Source organism: Gobio gobio, assembly GCF_949357685.1.
Source record: "Gobio gobio genome assembly, chromosome: 16".
Classification (NCBI taxonomy): Eukaryota; Metazoa; Chordata; class Actinopteri; order Cypriniformes; family Gobionidae; genus Gobio; species Gobio gobio.
The window spans coordinates 44535466-44561768 of NC_137109.1; the positions used below are offsets into that span (position 1 = coordinate 44535466).

Here is a 26303-nt window from a genome sequence, read left to right on the forward strand (position 1 = left end):
AGACACTGAAGACTGGAGTAATGATGCTGAAAATTCAGCTTTGCATCACAGGATATTACAATTTAAAATAATGTTTTGTATTTTAATACAAAAAAAAATATTTTTTAAAAAACTGATTTCGTTTCAGCTATTTGCCAAGACAAAATGTTTCATTTTAATTTGGTTTAACTGAAAATAAAATAAAATAACATTTTGCTACTAAAAACTATTAAAAATGACAGAAATACACAACACAATTAAACTTTAATAAACATAAAAATATTAAAAAAGGAAAATAAAATCTGATTAAAAATATTAATAAAAACTACTGTATCTCAATAATACTACAATTACACTGGTTTCTGGTCAAATAAATGCAGTATTGGTTAATATAAGAGACCAAATATACACTCACCTAAAGGATTATTAGGAACACCTGTTCAATTTCTCATTAATGCAATTATCTAATCAACCAATCACATGGCAGTTGCTTCAATGCATTTAGGGGTGTGGTCCTGGTCAAGACAATCTCCTGAACTCCAAACTGAATGTCAGAATGAGAAAGAAAGGTGATTTAGGCAATTTTGAGCGTGGCATGGTTGTTGGTGCCAGACGGGCCGGCCTGAGTATTTCACAATCTGCTCAGTTACTGGGATTTTCATGCACAACCATTTCTAGGGTTTACAAAGAATGGTGTGAAAAGGGAAAAACATCCAGTATGCGGCAGTCCTGTGGGCGAAAATGCCTTGTTGATGCTAGAGGTCAGAGGAGAATGGGCCGACTGATTCAAGCTGATAGAAGAGCAACTTTGACTGAAATAACCACTCGTTACAACCGAGGTATGCAGCAAAGCATTTGTGAAGCCACAACACGCACAACCTTGAGGCGGATGGGCTACAACAGCAGAAGACCCCATCGGGTACCACTCATCTCCACTACAAATAGGAAAAGAGGCTACAATTTGCACGAGCTCACCAAAATTGGACAGTTGAAGACTGCAAAAATGTTGCCTGGTCTGATGAGTCTCGATTTCTGTTGAGACATTCAGATGGTAGAGTCAGAATTTGGCGTAAACAGAATGAGAACATGGATCCATCATGCCTTGTTACCACTGTGCAGGCTGGTGGTGGTGGTGTAATGGTGTGGGGGATGTTGTCTTTGCACACTTTAGACCCCCTAGTGCCACGGCCTACCTGAGCATTGTTTCTGACCATGTCCATCCCTTTATGACCACCATGTACCATCCTCTGATGGCTACTTCCAGCAGGATAATGCACCATGTCACAAATCTCGAATCATTTCAAATTGGTTCCTTGAACATGACAATGAGTTCACTGTACTAAAATGGCCCCCACAGTCACCAGATCTCAACCCAATAGAGCATCTTTGGGATGTGGTGGAACGGGAGCTTCGTGCCCTGGATGTGCATCCCACAAATCTCCATCAACTGCAAGATGCTATCCTATCAATATGGGCCAACATTTCTAAAGAATGCTTTCAGCACCTTGTTGAATCAATGCCACGTAGAATTAAGGCAGTTCTGAAGGCGAAAGGGGGTCAAACACAGTATTAGTATGGTGTTCCTAATAATCCTTTAGGTGAGTGTACACATCAAACACATACAAAAAATTGTAATGACCCTAAAACTTTTTGAACGTAAGTGTAATTCTGCTTGTCTAATTTTAGGAGAACACTATAACAGATAGATGACCTCAAAGCTAATGCTCATGAACTACTCAAGTCACTTTTTTGTTTTATTTTCTCCATCAGTGACATTTGTTTTTTCTCACAGTGACAGTTTTGAAAGGAGTGGTCCAGTCAGAAAATGTCACAGCATAGCATGTCAATGTGGGCAGTTGTTGATGCTGATATGAAATCAGTTGTATAGTGTTGAGTGATTTTTTAAGACGGGTGGAACGGGGTCTGATGCTGGTCTAGAATCAGCAAAATGTCCACCCAGATGGACGCTGAGATGTTTGCTAAAGGGCAGCTCTCCTGGGATATCTGCCATCTCTCATCCTGCTGATGTCCTGATGCCAGGCGGGTGCAGAACCACAGGAGAGGCAGAAAAATAGCCCTGCTCTATACAAAATTTTCTTTTGTCATTTTCTGTGCACATTTTATTCAATTTAGGTGTTGTTTGACAACACTTTTATTATAAATATAAAATACAAATGCTGATTTATCCTGCGTCACTAACGAATACTTTTCTTTCCCACACTCCTACCCTATAATCTTATTTGTACTTTGCTTGTTGAAATGCTCAGCTTCAATTGTAATAGACTCTGTACCTTAATACAGCACTTGCACAGCACTTATATTTGCACAAAAAAAAAGTGTCTCCTTGTATCATTGCAAATACTCTGTGCTTTCGAAGAGTCGAACATTACCTAGATATTTTGCATTAAAATGTGAGTGATGGCTGTTTGAGATTCAGTAATACATTACATTTGTTCTTTTTCTTTAGTTTCACAGCACATTTGGAGAGGCATCTTTCATTTTGTGAATTATTTCATTTGCATGGATTAGGCGTGTTGCTGTGTGCTGTTTTCTTGGTTATGCAATCGTTCCATTTTATCATTATGCAGACATTAAGGCCCCTGATATACTCATACTCATGACGCTTAAGGGTAAATAGAAGTTAAAAATAAAGCATATGAGCAGCGATATACTGTTAGCGAACATCCTGACGCCACTCCCACTGCTGAAAGAGATGAATATGTAAATATGTGCTGCACGCTTTCCAATCCAAAACAAAATAAACACACAAAAGATTTTAATAAAGCAAAAGAAATGCATCTGATCAAAGCAAACATGGATATATTTGCCTGAGCTCTGAAATTCGGCACTCCAGTAGTCACGTCACGTTTATTTATATAGCACTTTATACAATAGATTGCTTAAAATCAAGCAGCTTTACCGTATTAAACATGAAAAACAGTGTCAGTGTCTAGTAGTTGTACTTACTGAGGAATGTATAATTAACTTAAATAAGTTTATTGAACTTACCTTCAAAAATGGTTTGGCATAACTTCGACCACTGAAGTTAAAGGTCCCATGGCATGAAAATTTCATTTTATGAGGTTTTTTAACATTAATATGAGTTCCCCTAGTCTGTATATGGTCCCCATGTGGCTAGAAATTTTGATGGGTGTAAACCGAGTTCTGAAAATGAGAGCTCAGATGAGCTGATCTGGAATTTTCCTGTTATGACATCATACCAGGAAAGTTTACCTCCCCTTCCTCTGTTTGCCCGCCCAGAGCATTCTGAGAAAATGGATTCAGTTTATGTCAGCACAGGCTTTACAAAAAGACTTTACGATATGGATTCGACAGCACCGCGACAAACAGTGAGTAACAGTGTTCATTAATGCCTGATCTGTGATCAGTGATTTCTGATGTGTAGCTAGTCATTCAAGTTCACTCAGACTTTCTTTCTAAATCATTTAATGATCGCCGTCTTGATGCCCTAAGCGTAATGCATCAGTGAATCAAGCCAGTGACTAAAACGATCGTTTCTGTTAGTAGCATGAAACAAATCCGTTTTTTAAGTGATTAAACTACAGAGAGCGATCAAAGAAAACTCTTTATAATGTTCGGGTTGTCAATCACACGTCGAGAGTGTATCTGCACACTTGCCCAAACTGCCATTATAATGAATGACGCTGTTATGCAGCACAGTTAAGCTCTTACTGTATTCATATCGATGTCGTGTTTGCTGTTAGTTGTGGTGAAAGCATTTTATGAGAGAAAACGCGTTGCAATGAGGAGATCACTGCATTCACGCGATCAACAGACTGTCTGTGTACTCAATGCTCATCACTGCAGCCTTTCATGTGATAGGAATAGATCATAAAATAATGCTATAATCCACACTTTGACGATTCGTTCATCTTGACGGCTGTAATGATACATTACATGTGTTACAAAGTTCGTAGAATAAGGTGGAAGAAGACAGAGTCGACGTGACTGGGACTGTTTATTCTCAGATACAAATAAGCTCGCGCTAACAGCACAGCGCTCTCAACAACTCAGTACAATCAAACTTCCTCCAGCTCTCCGTGGTTCACGAGTGCCCAGTCAGTATCTCTCTCCCTCATGGCATGCAGTGCATGCGTGCAGGGCCTCGCTAAACCACGCCCCCTCCGGCACATAATCTAACACTCATTTCAAATGCAAAGATGTCAGCCAATCACAACAGTGGGCGTTTTCACTGAAGTCTCACAGCAGACACGCCCCTTGAAACAGGGCATTCAGCCAGAGGGGTAATATCAGTATAGAAAAAATGCCTTTTATTTCTAAATTATGACATTTTTTGATGTAAAAATCATACTAACAATATAAGTACACCTCAGGAAACATTATAAAATAATAGAAAAATTCCATGCCATGGGACCTTTAAGTAAACTCAAAAAGCTTTGCAGCTGGTTTCCTTAATTCTTTACATTTAATCAAGCAATCTTTTTATTTTTTACATATAAATGTCAAGCATAGCATTAGTTCTGGCAGGTCATGTCAGTCAAGCTTGCATCAGCTGACTAGATGATCTATGTCTGGCTATAGGAATATGACACCTATCACAGTATCCCTGAGGTCCATTCAGTAGTATTCAGCAGCTTTATTACCCTCCTCAATCCCCAGCTCCTCCTCTCGTCCACAGTCAGGACTTGGCCTTCTGATATTCCTCTTTGAATCAGACTTATTTATCTTAAATTGTTGTTACAGTCCATCCGGAAAGTATTCACAGCACTTCACTTTTTCTACATTTTGTTATGTTATAGCCTTATTCAAAAATGGATTAAATTCATTATTTTTGTTCTCAATTCTACAAACAATACCCCATAATGACAACATGAAAGAAGTTTGTTTGAGATCTTTGCAAATTTATTAAAAATGAAAAAAATCACATGTACATAAGTATTCACAGCCTTTGCCATGCATCCTGTTTCCACTGATCGTCCTTGAGATGTTTCTACAACTTGATTGGAGTCCACCTGTGGTAAATTCAGTTGATTGGACATGATTTGGGAAGACACACACCTGTCTATATAAGGTCCCACAGTTAACAGTGCATGTCAGAGCACAAACCAATCCATGAAGTCTGTAGACCTCCGAGACAGAATTGTATCGAGGCACAGATCTGGGGAAGGGTACAGAAACATTTCTGCAGCATTGAAGGTCCCAATGAGCACAGTGGCCTCCATCATCCATAAATGGAAGAAGTTTGGAACCACCAGGACTCTTCCTAGAGCTGGCCGCCCGGCCAAACTGAGCGATCGGGGGAGAAGGGCCTTAGTCAGGGAGGTGACCAAGAACCTGATGGTCACTCTGACAGAGCTCCAGCGTTTCTCTGTGGGGAGAGGAGAACCTTCCAGAAGAACAACCATCTCTGCTGCTCTCCACCAATCAGGCCTGTATGCTAGAGTGGCCAGACAGAAGCCACTCCTCAGTAAAAGGCCATCTGGAGTTTGCCAAAAGGCACCTGAAGGACCTTGATGAAAACCTGCTCCAGAGCGCTCTGGACCTCAGACTGGGGCGAAGGTTCCTCTTCCAACAAGACAACGACCCTAAGCACACAGCCAAGATAACAAAGGAGTGGCTATGGGACAACTCTGTGAATGTCTTTGAGTGGCCCAGCCAGAGCCCAGACTTGAACCCGATTAAACTTCCCTGGAGAGATCTGAAAATGGCTGTGCACCGACACTCCCCATCCAACCTGATGGAGCTTGAGAGGTCATGCAAAGAAGAATAGGAGAAACTGCCCAAAAATAGGTGTGCCAAGCTTGTAGCATCAAAAAGACTTGAGGCTGTACTTGGTGCCAAAGGGGCTTCAACAAAGTATTGAGCACTGTACATTAAATTATTGTCATCAAGAGCATTAATGATATCAGCATTACCTTTACGTTGGTTCTGTTCTGTTCTGTTCTGTTTACCCTGTTTGCACTCTCTGCTCTCATCCATGACGGGAAGTTCTTGCCCAGAACAGAACCATCCCACCAATCCAAACTGTACGATAATTGTCAATCATTTTTGACGATTGGGGTCCTGACAGAAAAGTCTTTAAAGTCCCTGTAAAGGCAATTCTGAGATTTCTTTATAAATTATAAATGTTAAATGATTATAAATGTTAGAAATGTATTGCTGAAACACATTACAAAGACTGTGAACTATGAAGTACTGAATTCAGAAGTTAGACCGTTAAACAGTTTTTCACCGTTGCTGTGTTCAGGATTTTCTGGGCGGGGCTAAAACGGTGGCTCGATGACGCACTGGAGCCACCGAGCCTGGCTCCTCCCCTAACACGATCATAACTAGAGCACATTCGCTTCAGTTCGATCGCGAGTTACTGTTAGTACTGTTAGTTACTATAGTCAACAACTTACATAACAGCTTACAAAACAAAAACGATGAAGAGGTGGATTAATTTTGTGAACAGCAACCTTGGTGGAGAGCGACACCTACCTCTGCAGTGACTTTACACCGGATCGTTTTACAAACTTACAAACCGGAGACAACTGGGATTCACTGATAATCCGCTGCAGAACCGACTATCCCCCGCCCAGGCCTTCATCCTCCCGTCCCGCCGACATCTGGTGCGTCGTGATCATAGACGCTCGTGATCAGTGAGTGTTGTCTTGTGTGCTACTGCCGCTTTCCCGCGAGTGGGCGTGGTTTCGGCGCCGACAGCGGACACACCCCCAGCGTTTGAGAGCAGAGAATGCTGCTAATTTTTTCAGGTTTTTGATAAGCTATTTTATGTACTTCCCGGATTTTTTTATGATTCAAATTTGGCTGGGTGGTTAATAACACATTTATCTGTGGTGTGAGGAACTCAGAACACATGTTTAGTTTTGACTTTACAGGGACTTTAAGAAATTCTTGTCCAATGGATTCTTTCATCTGTTTTATTGACCAGCAAGCAAACAAAATTAGCTTCTGCTCAACAAATCCATGGTTTGAATTGTATTTTATTGGCTTAGAGGGCTGTTCAAATCACTAACCCCAAGAATCAGCAACATATATGCAATAAGAAGCTTGCAAATATGATACTTGACAGGTTTGCTCTTCATTTTAGGATGTTGCAGTCAGTCCTAGTGTAAAGAGAACAAGAAAATTACATATTCAGATTGGTAGAGCTTACTCATTTGATGTCTCATTGTCATAGAATATTTCATAAAAAACTAATTGATTTCCTTTGTGTATGTGATTGAGGGTGATGCCGGGAAGCCTGTCAGAATGACATTCTGTTTGGTTTCATTTACGTGTTGAGAGAGATTTGCGTGCGTGCATTTGCTCGTAATTGTTCTTGTGAAGGAGTGTTTTCTTGCAGAGGAATCTCCACACATCATATTTAACTAGAGGTGACACATAATTCACAATTGGTTGGATGCCTGAAAATGGGATTTAAATTATGCAAAGACTTCACTAGGTGCTGGGTCATTTGGTATGCTGACATTTACTTGCCGACACTATACAGCCAAAATGAAAATCGGAGTAACTAACCAGGAACGTGCAAGAAATATAAAATGATGTCAAAGAGCAGAACTTCTCGATGCAGGATTCAGCCCACAAACCATTTATCCACACTGGGTTATAAACACTTGTGCTCAGCCAAAACCTCTCCTCCCACGCACCATATTTGCTATTGCTGCATGCATGGGCAAGCATTCATCTGCCTTTACTTCAGCATATGCAAGGGATCAACCCGGCTTGCGTTCATGTCTTATTCTTTACTGGACAAGAGAGCAGTGCAAAGGATTTTACTAGCTTCCTGGTTTCTGGATTTGTGCTTTTTTTCCCCAGAATGCTCCAGTCTTTTGGCCATGCTTTTGTATTGGTCTTGGTATAAGATTTCATGAGAATTTGTTGGTGTTCACTTGAGTAGAGGTACAAGTTTTTTATTTTATACTTCAGAGACATACACATTTTAAAAAAAATTTCCTCTAAAGACTTGTCAGAACTGGAACTGCTGAACAGAAAGGAAATTTTGTAACAGTACTGCCACAGGTCACCAGTATTCTGACACTATATTATTATTATTATTATTATTATTATTATTATTATTATTATTATTGTTGTTATTATTATTTATGAGCGTGAAGGTCAAGTATGGTAACCCATACTGCATTAAACCCATCCAAGTTAGTCCACACACATTAGGAGCAGTGAGTAGTGAACACACACTGCAAACCGTGGAAACACACACAGCCGGAGCAGTTGGCAGACATTCATTACGTCGCGCCGGGGAGCAATTGGGGGTTAGGGGCCATCTCAGTCATTTCCTGCCGGTATTGAGAATCAAACCTGCCACCTTCGGGTTACCAATCTGACTCTCCCAAAATCCCTATATCACAATAGCCATACAGGCTCTATATTATCTGTAAACAATGAAGAAACATTGCACGAGGGAAGCATTTTTAATGGATAAATTATTTATAAATTAAATCATTATATTATTATATACTATTATTATTATTATTATTAGTAGTAGTAGTAGTAGTAGTAGTAGTAGTATACTATATATCACATTATATTAATAAAATATTGTATTATATATATAAAATATTGCTCCTAAAATAATTGTAATTTAGTTTTCATGACCATTTTCTACCCCCTCTTTGACCCTTAGAATTAAAGGGGTGATGAATTGAGAAATCAACTTTCCTTTGAGCCTTTGGTATATAAAAGTTCATCGTGATATAAGACTATCCTGCAAGTTTCAGAGCTGAAAACGTCCTTGTTAGTCAAAGAAAAGCTTTTATAGACACCAGGTCCAGAAAACGAGAGATCTCAGAATATGTCGACCACTGACGTAGTAGGACGCAGAAGCACCGCCTCAAGCCCGCCCACCGACTCGTGGAGCGAAACAATGCGGAATCAATTGTAAACAAGATTGAGGTCGAGACTGGATTTGCAGACATATTGAGATTAAAACACAATGCTGTGGCTTCTATATTGGATCCGACAGGAACGGTGCAACACACTTATGTGAGTAAAACATGTTTTTATATGTGTTAGTATTGCATTGTTACAGATAGTTTGATATCTATTGATTACACACCTTAGCACGCTGTCACAGGCTGGAGGAGGTGTTATTGGATCATTCGTGATTAGACTCGGACTTATAACGCCAGCTCGCAAAGCCCAAAGTGCTGGGGCTATGTGCTTTTCAGACGGGCTTGCGCACGTGTGTGTGTACGGTTTGCGGTTATATTCACTGATGATCGAGCGAAATGATACAGAAATAACATTCCAATCAATCACGGGTGGATGAGAGATGAATCATTGTGTTTGTTTGATATAGACATTTTGCGAGCCCTGGCTGTGGGCTGGGCGATTCATTCTGGTTGCCGTTTGCCACACGCTGTCACTGACAGGAGAGCAGAAGCTCATTAAATATGCAAATCTTATCCAATCCTAGCCGTTGGCGTTTACTTCTAAGTCTTCAGTGCGGCACGACCATCCAAACCGATCGTTTTTCAGAAAGCCTCAAAACCAAGGCAGAAAGTAGCCTATTACTTATTCATTATGATATTTTTGAATGTAAAAACTATCATCACCACGCCATGAGTTGACCTAGGACAATAGTATAAAAACATTTAAAAAGCCAGTTCATGACTCCTTTAAATGGTCCCATAAAGCGGAAATGGGTCCAATATAGTTTTTAATGACCCATCATTCAATAACAGACTCAATGCAAAGTCTGCATCTCATTGGGTTTCTGGTGTTTAAGAATAATTGTATTTATCCAGCTTTCTCCTGATTTCCTCACCATGTGTTCCACATACAAATGCTTAAGAATACGTAATCACGGTCATTAATCTTTGAATTCTCATAACATTCTAAACATTTGTAAATCTCCTAAACTGTAAATGTGTGTGTCATTAGTAATTCAGAGAATGAACCATCTCCTACTTACAGGATCATTTACTTCAGTAGAGCCTACCAATCATTAGTTGACATGTCTGAACAAAGCATGTTTTCTTTAGGTGATGTACTACATGTCTGTTGAACAGACTGTTTAAAGCATGGAGCACTTAAAGCCACATCGATCAGTCAAAACCGACATGGTTTCATCTGTCCTTCGATGATTTCTTCCACATGCTAGAGCAAACACAACTGTGTGTGTGTAGAGCTATCAATGGCAGCAAGCGAGAAGCCGATGCAGCACACTGCTAAAAGCTGATCCTGACATATCGATTTGTCTTGCATCTTGAGTGTGTGGTGTGTGTCTTGCATACTGAATGAATATATGTGGGTTTGTTTTCCATGCTGAGTGATATTTATCCCAGCAGTGTCCACAGAAATTGACCGGGGAACCTCCGACAAGCAAACCACCTCTGTTCTCCTCTAAAATTTTCTCCCCTGGCCTCCAGTTAAGATTTTCTATTTAACAAAGCATGGCTCATCTAAATGTCTTTGTAAGTCGATGTGTGTGTGTGTGTGTGCGTGTGTGTGTGTGTGTGGCTTTTGCTGGCCATTCTCCCTCCATATCATTGTGCCTTCTTCAGATGAAAGCGAAGTAATTAGCATGTTAATTGTATTCTAATTAAGTGAACCCATTTCATTTATCCTACAATGCTCTCTCTAATCATCCGCTCTTTCTCCTTTTCCGTTAGAAATGGATGGACATTGTGCAACAACAGTGTGCTACATACACATATGGTGAGTTGTTCAATACTTATTCAGTAATACAATAAAAGAATAAGCCGAATGATTCTCCTTATTTCGCATCTTTTATTGAGGAAACTGAGTATTGAAAGCACTATAACTTTGCACTTATAAGGTAATACTAAAAGTCTAGAATTAACCCCATCCAGAAATGTCATTAGAAGCTTTTCTTCGTCACTTCAGGCAGAGGAAACCCTCCATAACTTTACGTGAAAGAACTGACTGTGCATAATTCACAGAGAGAAAATTAACCCTGCATTACTTTACACCAGATTAAATAACCATCCGCATCCATTCTCAGATCATTAGTATAATCTCACATGTGAGATGAATTTAACCTTTGCGAGCAGGATTTATGAGACATTCATAATGGTCTTAGTGATGAGAAATCAAAGAGGCGCAATAAAAGTTGAACATGCATGTATTTGTAATGCAAAAAAAAGAAATGAGGGTTGACAAATGCACCGTTACTACTGGTACCAGTCGATAAAGTCAATAAATAAAAAAGGTTGACGCTACCAGCATTTCTTCAGTACTGGTAGTACAGAGTACTGGGTATATTCGGTACCTGCTGATAGACGCTGCCTTCAAATGCTCTAGCTCGTGTTTGTTTGAGCGCTCTCTGAATGTCAAAAGTTTCTATTTTCAGCGTGTTTTTACAAGCGTTGAGCATTGAAGCCAATCTGAATCATTTCTGTTGAGCGCATGAACGCAATGACGCAATGACGCAATGACGCAATCAGATATGCTAGTCAGTAAGTTAGTCAGAATCCATGGACAAGGTTTTGTTTTGTTCAACACGAGCCGCACGTTACCGAATCCTTTCTTTATAACTGTAAATATGAAATAAATAAGATATTGATTGAACAATTGAGACAGCTTTTTTATTATAATGGGAGTTTTTTATTGTAACACGTAAAATATATTTCTGTGATTGGCATATATGAAGCGTTGACATATGATCGACACTCCAAAAACATGTTGTAAACAGACATTATTGACGCTCTTCACCGAGTGCTTACACAGATACACACGGGAGTGTTTGAAAGCAGGTGTCTATCAGCGGATATATTAGGGATCTGCTGATAGACACCTGCTTTCAAACGCTCCCGTGTGTATCTGTGTAAGCATTCGGTGAAGAGCGTCTGTTTACGTGTTACAGCATGCTTTTAAAGCGTTGATCATATATGTCAATGCTTCATATATGATAATCACAGACATATATTTTGAGTGCTATAATGAAAAACTCCCGTTACAATAAAAAAGCTGTCTTAATTGACCTATCGGTAAGCCCCTCCCCTCGAACGCAGATGAGCCAATAGCAGTTGAGTATCAGTTGTGCTGGGACCGGAACTCTGACATCTTTAGGTGTCAGCGCCATAGAGAAACATTGGAAAATCCGAAGCTCTTATCGGTTTGATGGTGTTTATGCTACAAAAATGCTAAAATGTCGTGCCTGAGGTACTGTAACACTGATTCCAGGAATCCTGAGAGGATTTTCTGTTTGTCATACTCTCATTAAGTTACTATTAAAGTCCCTGCTAACATACAAACCGAAATAACTAACTGTTCTCACGTCATGTAACACTGTAGGTCAAAAACACGAAGGTCTACATTTCAGTGCCTCTCCATATTTAACTGGTTATATGTAAATTCATTTAATTTTAGATATGTTTAAGCTCTACATTATCTGTCCAACTAAGGAGGACTCCTATTTTGATGGGTATTATAGTCTACGGGTAACGTAGTGGAAGGAAGAGCTCACACGCAGTTTATCTGAGTTGTTTTGCAGATACAACATTTAGCAGTTATTAACTGCACCCCCGAAAAGTCATAAGCTCTGTGTATATGTTTGTTTACTGTAAGTTGTATTAGTGTTTTTGTGTAATTTGCTGTCTATGTTAATGGTAATGCAAAGGAGAGAGAGAGTTTGTGAATGAGATGTTAATGCGCACTTCTTATGCTTTGTTTGTTCAGCTCTTACGATGCTTTTTTTGGAGTGAAAAAGGAAACAATAAACTTGATAATCCATCAGTAAAGTTTGGCCATCATTCGGACGGGGTATACGCTACATTCTGTGTCCAACAACATCTTGGGATAAGGTTTTCACACTGACAGCTGTCATTGTAAGATATAGCAACTCCGTTTGTTTGTCCGAGTTAGCAACAGTAACTAAGGGGGGCGGGGCTTACCGATAGGTCAATTGTACAATCAATCTCTTATTTACATCATGTTTATAACAAAAGGATTCGCTGTTGTTCGGCTTGTGTTAAACAAAACAAAACCTTGTCCATATTCGATTAGCACATCTAATAGGTCATTGCGTTCACTCACTCAACAGAAATGATTCTGATATGTTGAGTGCATGAACACAACGGCCAATCAGAGTTTAAGAATCCGTGAGCGTTCAAAATGCTAGAGGGAAATACTGGTTTCCTCACATTTCAGTACTGAAATTTTACCAAAATACCAATTTTCAGTACCGTACTTTTTGACAACAATAACCCATTTACAATCTAAATACAATTGTAGTTTTTGACAACCGTGCGTGATTGAATCGGAAACTGCAATGACTTTCAGTGATGACCAAGTTCCTAAAGTACTTACTTCAACAGTTTTGGCTCAGGGACTGAAATTGGTACAGAGAAACTGCATATTTAACTGTTTTTTGTACCGGCTACTGAAATTTTGGTACTGTGAAATCATGTTTGGTTTAGATCGCGTTCCGGGGGTGGGAGGCATTAGGGTTCAGATCATCACAGGGTGGGCTGGAGATCATCCTAGACCCCCTTAAAGGGTTAGTTCACCCAAAAATGAAAATTCTGTCATTAATTACTCACCCTCATGTCGTTCGACACCTGTGAGACCTCCGTTCATATTCGGAACACAAATTAAGATATTTTTGTTGAAAGCTGATGGCTGAGAAAGGCTTCAGACAGGCCTCCATTGGCGTTCAGTACATTTACACTCCCAAGACCCATAAAAGGCACTTAAAACGTCGTTACAAAGTCCATCTCACCACAGTGGCTCTACAATAATTTTACGATGCGACCACAATAGTTTTTGTGCGCAAAAAAAAATCAAAATAACACCTTTATCCAACTTGTTCTTGTCTTCCGTGTGTGCCTCCACGACGCATGCGCGAGAATATGACGTAGCGCCATGAAATGCACACTTTAGCCCGATTTTGAGAACTACGCCGAGACCTAAAGCACGATCAATGTAGAATTCAACAGCTTAGATACGCGCGTCTTCCTCTGCTTGTAAACAAATCGCTTCTGGGTCATGTGTCTGAACGCCGGATCTGCGTCATATTCTCGCGCATGCGTCGTGGAGGCACACACGGAAGACAAGAACAAGTTGGATAAAGGTGTTATTTTGATTTTTTTTTGCGTACAAAAACTATTGTCGTCGCATCGTAAAATTATTGAAGAGCCACTGTGGTGAGATGGACTTTGTAACGACGTTTTAAGTGCCTTTTATGGGTCTTGGGAGTGTGAATGTACTGAATGCCATTGGAGGCCTATCTGAAGCCTTTCTCAGCCATCAGCTTTCAACAAAAATATCGAAACGAAAATGAACGAAGGTCTTACGGGTGTCGAACGACATGAGGGTGAGTCATTAATGACAGAATTTTCATTTTTGGGTGAACTAACCCTTTAATGCCGGGCCTGCTGACAGCGGTGACAGATGGGACTACACCAATAGAACATCCTGGACTGCAGGGGCGTGTAGAAATATTTAATTTTGTTTAATTGTGATTGCATTTAATGATCAGATGTTGATTTTTAAAATCAATAATTTGTGCTTTCTAACTGAATCAATGACTACATTTACATGCACACCAATAATGCGATCATTTCTAATAATCCGAGTAAGGACTTAATCACAGTAAAATGCTTACTTACCACGAGCAAACCTCTTTTGTCCCATTTACATGCAATTTTCATCATTCTGATTATTCACAAAAAATTTTGGTTATTCTTACCGTCATTATTTACATTCCCCAAAGCACAGGACAAATGATGAACTCTCACATACAGTAAGTGTGTTACTGGCCACATTTTTACACTACTTTCATCAAATGCAAAACATTTATGGACGTATTGGATTTTTTTGGTGGCACCTAAATTTTTTACAATTTTTATGTTTTTGACCATCAATATACTGCAAAATATTCATGTTGTGCAAAGCAAAAATGTGAAGCCTTCTTTACTGCTGCAGTATGTTTATGAATCTCCACATGACAGCACATGCGCCCTTTGTTCAGAGTGGAATAGATGCGATTAGTGTTTACATGCCTGATTTTTGTGATTAAAATCTGCATACGCTACATATTGTACTATGTTTATGAAAATTAAGCCAATCTCTGCTAAATCTGGCACATTTGACATCTTTTCATGTATTATTAATATGCAATGCCCTTGATTAAATAAACAAATAAATCAATGAATTGTATCAATTTTGATCAAAGTATTATGTTTACATTAGGCAAACTTTAATTGCAATTATAATCATATTATGAGGGTGCATGCAAACGTAATCCATATCAGAATCAGAATCTGCTCAAAATAACACTTTGATTTGAACAGAAACAAATCAGATTACATTTGCTGTCCTAGCCCTATTAAATACACTAGTTTGGACACACTCATTTGTGCATCTAAAATGCATTTTGTATCTAAGCAAAACTGAAACATTCCTAATCGAATCAATACCGGAATCTAATCAAACTGAACATGAATCTACTTGAATCAGAATTTATTAAAATCACATGTTGATACCAAGCCGTACTAGTAAATGCCTCACTTGACAATGTTTTTTGCGTATTATTAACCTTTTGATCTAAAGGTTTAAATTCTTGAAAGTAGTTTTGGAGTTGAGTATTTTATTGCCTGATTTTTATAATGAACTTGAAAAATATTCTGACAGTCATCAGCATTTTAATGTATGAATTTATTCATTCTGACACACTTGCCATGTTATATAAAGAGCTCTTTAATCTCCGCATGTGGCGTTTTGAATTTAATTCTTCACATATGCTTCCCCTCAACTTTGCTGTCATGTGAATATGTAGCCCTGACAACTGATATACTACAGAAACATGTCCTGACTGTCATCACAGAGTAACATGTGTGACTGCAGGACCCAGTACATGATATCAGACCACTCATCAGACAGCAAAGGCATCATAGCAGGGTGACAGGCTGATCTGGAGATTAGGACCAGATAAAAGTGATGGACAGTATGGGGAAGAGACTCTACACAGCATTATACTTTCAGCATGGCAGCTCTGATCAAAGCCTGGAGCAGTGCAGAAGCTACTCAGCAAAGGGAGAGGGAGAGACAGCAAGTGAGGTATAAAAGACCTTCCCAAACAGACCAGTGTCTTTGTTACAATGCCATTTTCCCTTTCACTGCAGACCTGGCGCACGCACACATACAGAGCTTTTGTATTTTTTCTACTTCTTTCTCCAGGATGTGAATGGGCACTGCTGGCTCTGAGTCCTGTGATATTTGGGGCCAACTGCATTCTGGTCACCGCGTTCACTGTTAAAATGCTGTATTGTGACATTCATCCAGAATATTTCTCAGTCAAAGGTCTGCGGTATGTTATAAAGTTCCTGGCCAGCAGTTCTGTGGCACAGATTGGACCAAAGTCTGTGATTAAGTGTTCTTAAACTCAGATTCTGCCCTGGAGTATCAGAACTCGTTTGTATCCAAGAAGATCCATTATTAATACATGTTAAATTATGCAAATCTGCCCGCTAATAGAATTTCTCACATTCTAGAACATTCTTTGGGAAATGTGTCCAACTGCGTCTGTAATTTCCACCAGGTCTGAATTTCAATCAACTTGACTGATGAAGGTTTTATTTTTAGAGATCAGGGCAGGATCATTGGTATCTGGTAACGGAGTCATTTTTAGAACCTCATCAAATTCTCTGTGGAGTCTGTCTATCAAACAGAACTCCAAAATGTCCATTGTTCCATTAAAAAAAAGGACTCATTTTGTTCTTGTTGCTGATTGGTGTTTTATAAACTACAGCAGTAGTAGCTGCAAAACTCTTGCTTGCTTGTTCAGTTTACCTAATTAAATTAAAAACGTAAGTGGTAGGGGAACGTGGGGCACAACCTAACGCAGGGTTAGTTGTAACACGCATGGTTTAAAACTTTCCACACATGCCAGGATGACGTAACTTAGTGTATTTACTAGTTGCCATATCAACATTATTTAGAGAAAAATTGTGCCAAAAATTGTGCCGTTTATTTAAAATAAGGCAAATCTGATATTATTTTAATCTTATATCTGTTATTTAACAGTTGAGATAGTTCTTTAATGCTGATCTAACCGGCAAAAGACACGAGCCACGGTTTAAATCCCAGTTGCGCAGATGGGGTTTGTTGTAACACTACAATGAGCCCGTTAGAAATATGCTATTATATTCTATACTTTTATAAAAAAAATTGCGAAACCATGAGAAAAGGGTGAATAATCACTGAGAGTCAATGTTCAGAAATGATTAATTATTATTATGTTTTTAGCTATGCTGCTGTATTTAGCAACGTGTTTGTTGTCAAACTCAAAAATGTGTATATTTTAATGATTAAAAAATGCCATTATTTTATTTTAAAAAGCTAATAATTGTATTTTATTGACAAAATATTTTAATTTGTCATGGATATTTTTTTGATTATGTCAAGTAACATTTTAAGCTGTCGGTCATGTTGCTACGGTGACGCATTGCTGCCACATACATATTATTTTTTTCACTCAATTATGTCATAATAACAAGATGTTATGTCGTTTTAAGATAAGATCGACATAAGATCTCGTTATTAAGAGAAAATTATGTCGTTTTTACAACATAAGATCTCGTTATTACGAGAAAAGATGTCGTTTTAGCGACATAAGATCTCGTTATTACGAGAAAATTGTCATTTAACGACATAAGAACTCATTATTACGAGAAAAAATGTTGTTAAAACGACATAACATCTCGTTATTACGAGAAACGATGCCGTTATAATGACATAACTTCTCATTATTACGACATAATTGAGTTAAAAAAATAATATGGATGTGGCAGCAATGCGTCTCCGTATGTTACAATGTGCCCCTCACATGTTACAATGTACCCCACCTATGGGGCATGTTGTCACATTTCACTTCCATTCTTTCGGGGTAAATCAAGAAAAAAGTATACACTGTATTAATGAAACAAAACCACATAATTGTACTAGACATGTGGGAAATTAATGTGGGAAAAAATAAATATTCTGAACCCCAAGTGGATTTACACAAAACTGAGAAAGTCAAAAAGCGTTAGGTTGTGCCCTGTTCTCCCCTATATCATGGCCACGAATGAACAATTCATTGCCTTATGCTTTGTCATGATTATGGTCTTGTCTCATTTAAGGACTTTTATGTTGACGTTTTTTTCTGTGCTCACTTCCTGTGTTTAGTTCCTGTTTGCTTTGTGCCTTGTTTGTTTCCATAGTTACCATTGTTTGTTTCCATGATGTGATTAATCACCTGCACCTGTCTCTTGATAGACCATTTTTAGCTCCTCTGTGTATATAGCTATAGTGTTTGTCTTTCCCTTGTTCCATTCGTTGTTTGCTGTTGAATGTAGATGGTTCTTGTTTCATGTATCCCTGGTTCCCTTGTTTGAATTTATTAAAACATGAGGGAACAAAGTACAACATGGCCACAATTTACTAAAACGAGGGAACAAATTCTTAATTTGTAGCCATGATAAACTTGTTTTATGTTCGCAAGGGCTCCATAAAAACAAGCTAATGCAACACATTTAACATTTTGTCAACTTTATTGAAAGAGACCCTGTGTTGAAAATCAAGTTTTTAATGTTGTTTATATGTCTGTGTGGTGTTTTTTAAATATGCTTTCAGACAAAACCATGTGCAAATTCATAAGTCAACATTTTATCCTTAAAACTGCAGTGAACCGAAGACGCTCAAAAAATACTTTGTAACCAATCACGGCAACGTGCAGCCGGGCTTTAGCATATCATTATTACTATGCTGCGAAGCAGAGGGGGGTCTCAAGAGAAGCCAGGTAATCCCGGTATATTTTTCTGTTGATATGAAAAATATTTTAGCATATATAATATAACATTCTATGATGCTCACAGCGTTTCTAAGGATGTTGTTTTTTGGAAGGCAGACTGAGAGGGCGAATAGGAAAATGGTTTGTGTAACATTAGCAACTCATTATTAGCTGTTTGATAACGCAAAAGGCTAATCATATTAATAACCGTTATGTGTCCAGTTTTGTAAAGAGCGATGCTATTGTGCAGCATTTACTACAGTATGGTTCTGCATATACGAAATGAAGCAAGGGTGTAGATTTACATTCAAGCTATTTCAAGGCATGAAGACATTTTTTCACAGGAAAAAAAACCTTAAAGTCATTTTGGTGATCAAAGATGAGTTTTGGGATAAAATTAATGACTGCAGGGGCACATGAGACGTTATGCAACCATTTTACATAGGTCTACTCCATGACATATTTCTGAGTGTACGGGAATATTCAACAAGTAAAAGTTCTAGGGTAAAGGCCTGCTTATGTTGCATTATCCAACACAGTCTCACTCCCACTCGTCACATATTGACGCTTGGTCAGGACCCCTCGTCGTCACTTTTTTTACGTACAGGGTACCCCTTGAAAGGCATTTTTCGACGTTAAGGGTACTGCAGTGATTCCAATGAGACACCTTTGGCGTCATACACAGACGTGTTGGGCATGTGAATGTTATCATGATGTAACTATTTATTGGGTTATAATTTTTCCATTATGACATGCTGGAGTATGATTCTCAATTTAATCAGCCAGCATTATTTTATTTACATTTATTGATTTGTATTTACGCTATTCAGACACGTTTGAAAGTAGCCCAACCCCGCCCCTTAACCTACCCATTTGCGTTATATGATATAAAACACAGAAAATAACAGACAACAAGCATACTTTATTGAAAAATGTCAAGTATTCCAACTGTTCCGAGGCCAAACGATTGATTTGTGTGAAGAAAAGACCCAAAAGCGATCTGCGTTTCCCTCCGCACCCCGGCGTCATAGTGAAGACGCTACAGGCACGGCCATACCCCTCGGCGTCAGTCTAATGAGTCTATAGACGAACTGGGAACTCCATTGCTTTCAATGGGAAACCTTTGCCGGTATTCTATCGGTATGAAATCTCGCTGAAGAAGTCTCATTCAGAATACATCGCGATGTTTGGCATCAGTGCACGTGGGCCACATGTTGGTGAGTAGCCATGAATATTTGATATAAAGTATTTTCTGTCGTTATTGATCAGATTATGTTCAGTCACTGCATTATATCTTTCATTTCCACTCAGGCTTCGCTTTTCTTTGCTTTCTAAATCAACACACCTTGCTAATAGGGCGATTAAACACTGTCACGTGACGTGCTATAGACCTTTTAAACAGTTATTCATATTTAATAATAACAACTAGTGTAGTTCCAACGTGGCATTTGTAGTAGAAGCACAATAAAAACAACCTTAGTTGTAATGTGATGTTTGTTGTAAATAGACAGTAACCACAACACTTACCATGCTTTTACCACAGTATCTGTAGTTTTAATGTGATTTTTGTTGTAAATAGGCAGTAACCACAACACTTACCATGCTTTTAATGCCTTTTAATGTAAAATCCAAATATTGTGATGTAAATAGTACTTTGTCCTGTATATAATGTATGTGTTATATATTATGACTTTTTCTCTTTTTTTTTTTACCTGAAACGACCAAAAGGGCCTTTCGGACTCAGTCAGCCCATTCTTGTTCATGGAAAAGTAATGGAGAAGACCGAAAGCAGCAACAGCAAATATTTGCAATGGTAAGTATGTGTTGGTTTGAACTCTTTATCAAGCATTTGTTGTTTCTTAAACATATTCTTACAAACCCCATGGCTCAATCAGTGAGAACATGTTCTCAAAGTCTTAATAATTCACAAGATTTAACAAGCTGTCAAATTCATATGATACTCGTACATATTTGTACAAATACTCATACATAATCCTGCAGCTTTTACTCCGACTCCTGCCATTGGCTACAGCCTCAATTCCTGTACATATTTATCATGATTTTTGTAAATCAGTTGCGCCCCTTCTTGGAAAGCAGTCCCAGAAAGAAAAGTTTATATTATGTCCAATGTATTCTTTAAAATGATTACAAATTGGGCCATTGGGGAGGTCTCTTCACACCTCATGACCTACCTCTGTTTGCAAGAGTGGAAATGCTCACATAACATCAGATATTCAATTATTTTGTCATCATTTGCACTGCTGATAACGTCCCGTTTGCATGTAAATAATTTACGTGATCAAAAGATTAAGTGAATAATCAACATTTTTAAACAAATTCATATGTGCTATTAAAAATATACTTTTAATAATGGAAATGCACACCTATCAGGGAACTTGTTACATAAATGTATTTAACATTTAATTATGCAACACTTTTTACAGAAGGAAATCCTACAGTTATGTAAAGGGACAACAACAACATCATCATCATGTCCTGTCCTGTCCTGTCCTGGGCACACTGGGCAACATGTGTCCTCCAACATATTCGATCTGTGGCCACGTTCTTCACATCTTCTCATGGAACACCTGCATTCTTCTGGTCTTCACGAAACATCTGTCTCATGTCTTCCTTGGTCTTCCCTGTCTCCTGCGTCTTCCTGGTGGTGTCCACTTCATAACTGTTTTGGGGTGTTGTTGTTTGGGCATGCGTAGGATATGTCCAGTGAGGTGCACCCTTTGCTATGTCACAGTTTCTCAAAGTCTTCACGTGGAGTACCACTCCTCCTCATGATCTCTTCGATATATGCAGAACCAATATTCATAAACTGTACTTGATGTCTGCTTATGCCTTTATCAAAAAAGCATCAGTGCTCATCAGGAGTTTTAGTAAAGGACATATTTATTGCCATCGACTTCATGATGCTATATTCCAATGTATATATCTGCATTTGTATATTTGCATATATATGCATTTGTATAACAGTGTTTGAACAAATGAAGATAGAGTGAGAGTGAACACCTTTTGAAATCAATATGTATTCATTAAACCTTTTATTACAGTGGGATAGTATTCACTATAGTAAATGTCCACCATAACTAAATATATGGTATCATTATATCACTACCTTGCTAATGTAAATGTAACAGGAATGTATTTTATTAAAGCATTTTCTTACTGAAAATGGTTAACATTTATAATAATCATTAACTATTTGAATTGGCCTTTCATTTAGTTACAATAGAAGTGAACAATACTCACAAGGATATAGTTTATATAGTTTTAAAGTTGAGAATGTAAAATGTTCTTAATGTTTTTGCCTATTTATTTCTTAAAGGCAAGAAACCAATATATTTTCAGATAAAGTTTAACCTCATTTCTTTTATTTGTACCGCAGCATAGTTATTTTATACTGTTGTGCAGTAGTTTGGCCGCTACATTGGTATTTAAACTGTTTGACATTAAATATTGGAATATGCTTACAAAATTGTGTGCATTCATTATGCTTTTGTTACATTTATTTTAATTCCATGAGTTCAGATGGTGAACGATGGCATAAAGAAGTGATATAATATATATATATATATATATATATATATATATATATATATATATATATATATATATATATATATATATATATATATATATATATATATATATATATATATATATATATATATATATATATATATATATATATATATATATATATATATATATATATATATATATATATATATACACACACACACACACACACACACACACACGCACATATATATATATATAGAGAGAGAGAGAAAGGTTTCTCTTCCATATATATCTATGCATCAGTTTAACCACACAAAGGAGATTTTTGTTTTAAAATGTGAGTTGTATTAATTAATTAGAAGAAATAAATATTTAGCAGCCTAAATATTAAGTATTTAAGGATATCCCTTCAGTTGGAACCGGATGAGATCTGTCATCATTTTCCATAAATGGACAAGTAAGTGTGACGCCTCTGTTCTGCTCCGTTGTCATTGGCTAGGACTTTATCGCAGAACTCGCTGTGATTGGACTATCTTTTAACCGATATAAAACGGCGTTTCATGTTACAAAGTATGTTTTGGTGTTATTGTTACGTTAGTAATACGTTAAGTTAACTATAAAGTGTCGCTATGTTGTGAGAAATTACTCCTTTACCGAGATCCCAACCCTAACCCTAAGCATTTCTGCACACTTCAATGAACTACAGCGCCATGTTTCCCATTGCATTGATACACTGACAAAGGTATATGGGTAATGTAGTTTAAAACGTTTAATAACGAGACAATAAATGTTAAGTAAATGACATCTTTAATGGACAACTGGATATCTAAATATGTTCATTGTGTAAACCTTTATGACATATATGAGGGGCAGGCTGAAATTTGATATTTTACTGTGAGCACTTTTAGAAAACCTTTATGCCAGCTTTCCATATCTGTCTGAAAACTGTGCCCAACATTATTTAGTAAACATAGCATAAGCAGTTGTCCTGCCAATTTTCTCTGTGATACGCTAACCAGACTTTGAGTAACAGCCATTTGAAATGTGCTTTTTTTTGCTCTTCCAGGGGCCTCTACTGGGTCCCTGAGGGCGGAAGGGCAGTACAACATACACAGATCTATTTTCCTCATCATGGACAACAAACTTTGAGTCACATTTAAATATCAGAGTATTTTCTCTTTTCTATTCTAACATCATGCTTGTATTAGGTTTTGATGGGTATTGTGAGACCATCTGATGAAATACAGAAATATTTGAAAGAAATGTAATATAATTATTAATATTTATTTTCTTTTATGGATAAACACCCATAAATATAATGGATGAACCCAAAACAACTTGCCATTATCCAGTTTCCAGTGTAAACAAAAACTATTTAGATTTACACTTCACTATTATTATTAAATATAGGACAATGCACCATTAAGTAAAATAACAAGAGACATTGCCAAAATTGTATGTATTTTCACGTACCTGACATCGGTAATGTGCATGCTTTAATTTTTATTGCAGTAGTTAATGTACCAGATTTATCAACATGGATCATCGTCAGTTAAGCTTGAAGTGTTTGAAATCCTTCCCTTTATTTCACTAAAAACTGGCATATTGTCACAGCATGCAAATACAACTTTTTGGTGCATTGTTGTACCAAATATAATATAACCAGGTGAAAAATGTTTATGTTTCAAGTAAAATAATATTGTTAATTACTTTGATAACCTAAATCAACTCATAAAATGTGTATTTACTTTAAAAACACCATACACAATATTCACCATACTTTATCACTCAACTCTTTATTGGAGGATACAGTATACAGTTGATAAAGTAGCATAAAGAAAAATTAGATTCAAGATAAATAAAAATGGGTCTTCAAAAATACATTAACATCATATTAATCCATTCACAGCTGCTGAAGCCACACAAATGAGTGCCACAGAATCCCATCCAGTCAACTATGATACAGAAAACAGATTTGATATTGTGTTGAAAAATAATGATTCATTATCACAGCTAGACTGGTTTCTTGCTCTTCCCTCTATCATGTTCATGTTCTATCCTGTTCTTCTTCTTCTAAACAGTTTGCCCACTTGTACCCTACAGTGTATAATTGATAAACAGATGATGTGGTCACTGATGTGGTGTAGCCTTTTCTCAACCAGAGGAAGAAGTTGTAACATCCCATTGTCAGGCATTCTCCAGTCCTGGTCTTAAAGTAAAAGAAAAAACACAATTCAAATTAAGTTTAATGTAGTCAGGTTAGCATATGTTCTGCATGATTTAAGCAGTGGTTGGCTACTCTGGCCCTCAGCATCCATTGTCCTGCAGATTTAGCTCCAACCTCAAACCCACCTGCCTATAATTATCTATAAGTATACCTGAAGACTTTAGTTACAAATTCCAGGCATGCTCGATTAGTCTTGGAGGCAAACTCTCCATTTCAAAAGGCCCAGAGTTGCCCATTCCTAATTTAAATTTACAAAGCCGCAGTCAGTACATTATATAATATACACATTGAAGCATTATGTATATAATATTGCAGCACATTATATTAGCCAAGTACTGACAAAAAATATTTTACCCATATCAACAGCAACCTTTTAAACAGCAGATCTTTAAAAATATATTTTAGAAAGGCATGGTCTCTTCTTAGCCTTTGCCAGTGATGCTAGATTTCTTTTAAGACAACATACTCTTCTGTCACTTGTTTCAAGAGCATCACTTGTGATAGCCTGCACAATGTAAAATTGTTAAAATACGGCAATACAATAGGTACAGAGGCACAAGACTTACCATGCTTATGAAGCACCCATGGCCATGCATAGTTCTCAGAGACTGGAGTTTTTGCCTCTTGTATTCCTCCTTGGCTGCACATTAGTCTTTTCCTGTAGAATCTTCTGAAGTGTGTGCCTTCTCTTGCTATCCATCTTAAAACACAAATGCAATGTGTTTTAGTCTGGGGAGTATAAAGCCTTGTTTCAAGCCAAAAAACTAACCAGATATTTCACATAATTCAAAGAACATTTACTATTTGATTCCTAATATATGCCACAACTCATTATCTTCCAAAGCTACACAGAACCACCCATGGTCTACAAAACAATAGAGAAATACCTGGAGTTTATACCAACTAAATGCTTTTTTTAACCCTTCAATACATGTCTGCTTTTATCTAAGACAAACAGATGGTGCCATTTTTAAGAATTGAAGGCCAAAAGTGTTCCAGCCTTTATGCTAAAAGGCAATCATTTTAATAATAATTGTATCAAAAAGGGAAACAAATATTTACCATTTTAGATAAATCCAAGATACAGAACCTAATTTGCTCATTTTAGGGGTTATAAAAAGATTTAGACATGAATAATGGTGTGTATTTTATCAGAGTATAGAAAGAATGATCACAGCTGTCCTTTGAGAGATCAACATCAAATTCTGTACTACATATTAAAGCAAGACAATACATCAATACAAGACATACCAATGGACTTGCGCACTTTTCTGTCGTCTTTGGGCACAAGATGGCCATGTTCCTTCCTCACCCTAAACAAAGGACTTATTCGATTAGCTTGCTTCGATATAAGGGTCTGGTCTTTCTTCTCTGCTGTAAAACAAGAAAGTCTCACTTACTCTATGTGCAATTACTATTGTTTTTGAAACATATAAATTAAGACAGTTACAATAAAATGAATTTACATACGATTCAGGGGAGCATTTCATGAGTAAATACTGATATACTAAAAATATTATTTCCCTGATTATGGCAAGATTCACTACAACTAACTAGTAGCTCTTGTGAGGGTTGGCTCATAAAAGTAATCTGCAAGTAATCCTGCAAAACAGAAAGAAAGGAAATTTCATTACATTGCATGCAAGTTGTGATTTCATACATAACTGTTTCTTTCTTTAAAAAGTGTTGCATAATTAAATGTTAAATACATTTATGAAACAAGTTCACTGATAAGTGTGCATTTCCATTATTAAAAGTATATTTTTAGTAGCACATATGACTTTGTTTAAAAATGTTGATTATTCACTTAATCTTTTGATC

General features: G+C 37.4%; 1 long non-coding RNA gene across 1 annotated transcript; it reads right to left on the reverse strand.

Annotated features, from left to right (window-relative positions):
• Positions 1-24158: 24158 nt before the first annotated feature.
• On the reverse strand, positions 24159-25841 carry LOC307140403. Its single transcript, XR_013818244.1, has 3 exons — positions 25734-25841; positions 25049-25182; positions 24159-24464 (listed from the first exon to the last, which is right to left on the reverse strand). It is a non-coding gene; the product is annotated as an uncharacterized lncRNA (long non-coding RNA).
• Between the last annotated feature and the right edge of the window lie 462 nt (positions 25842-26303).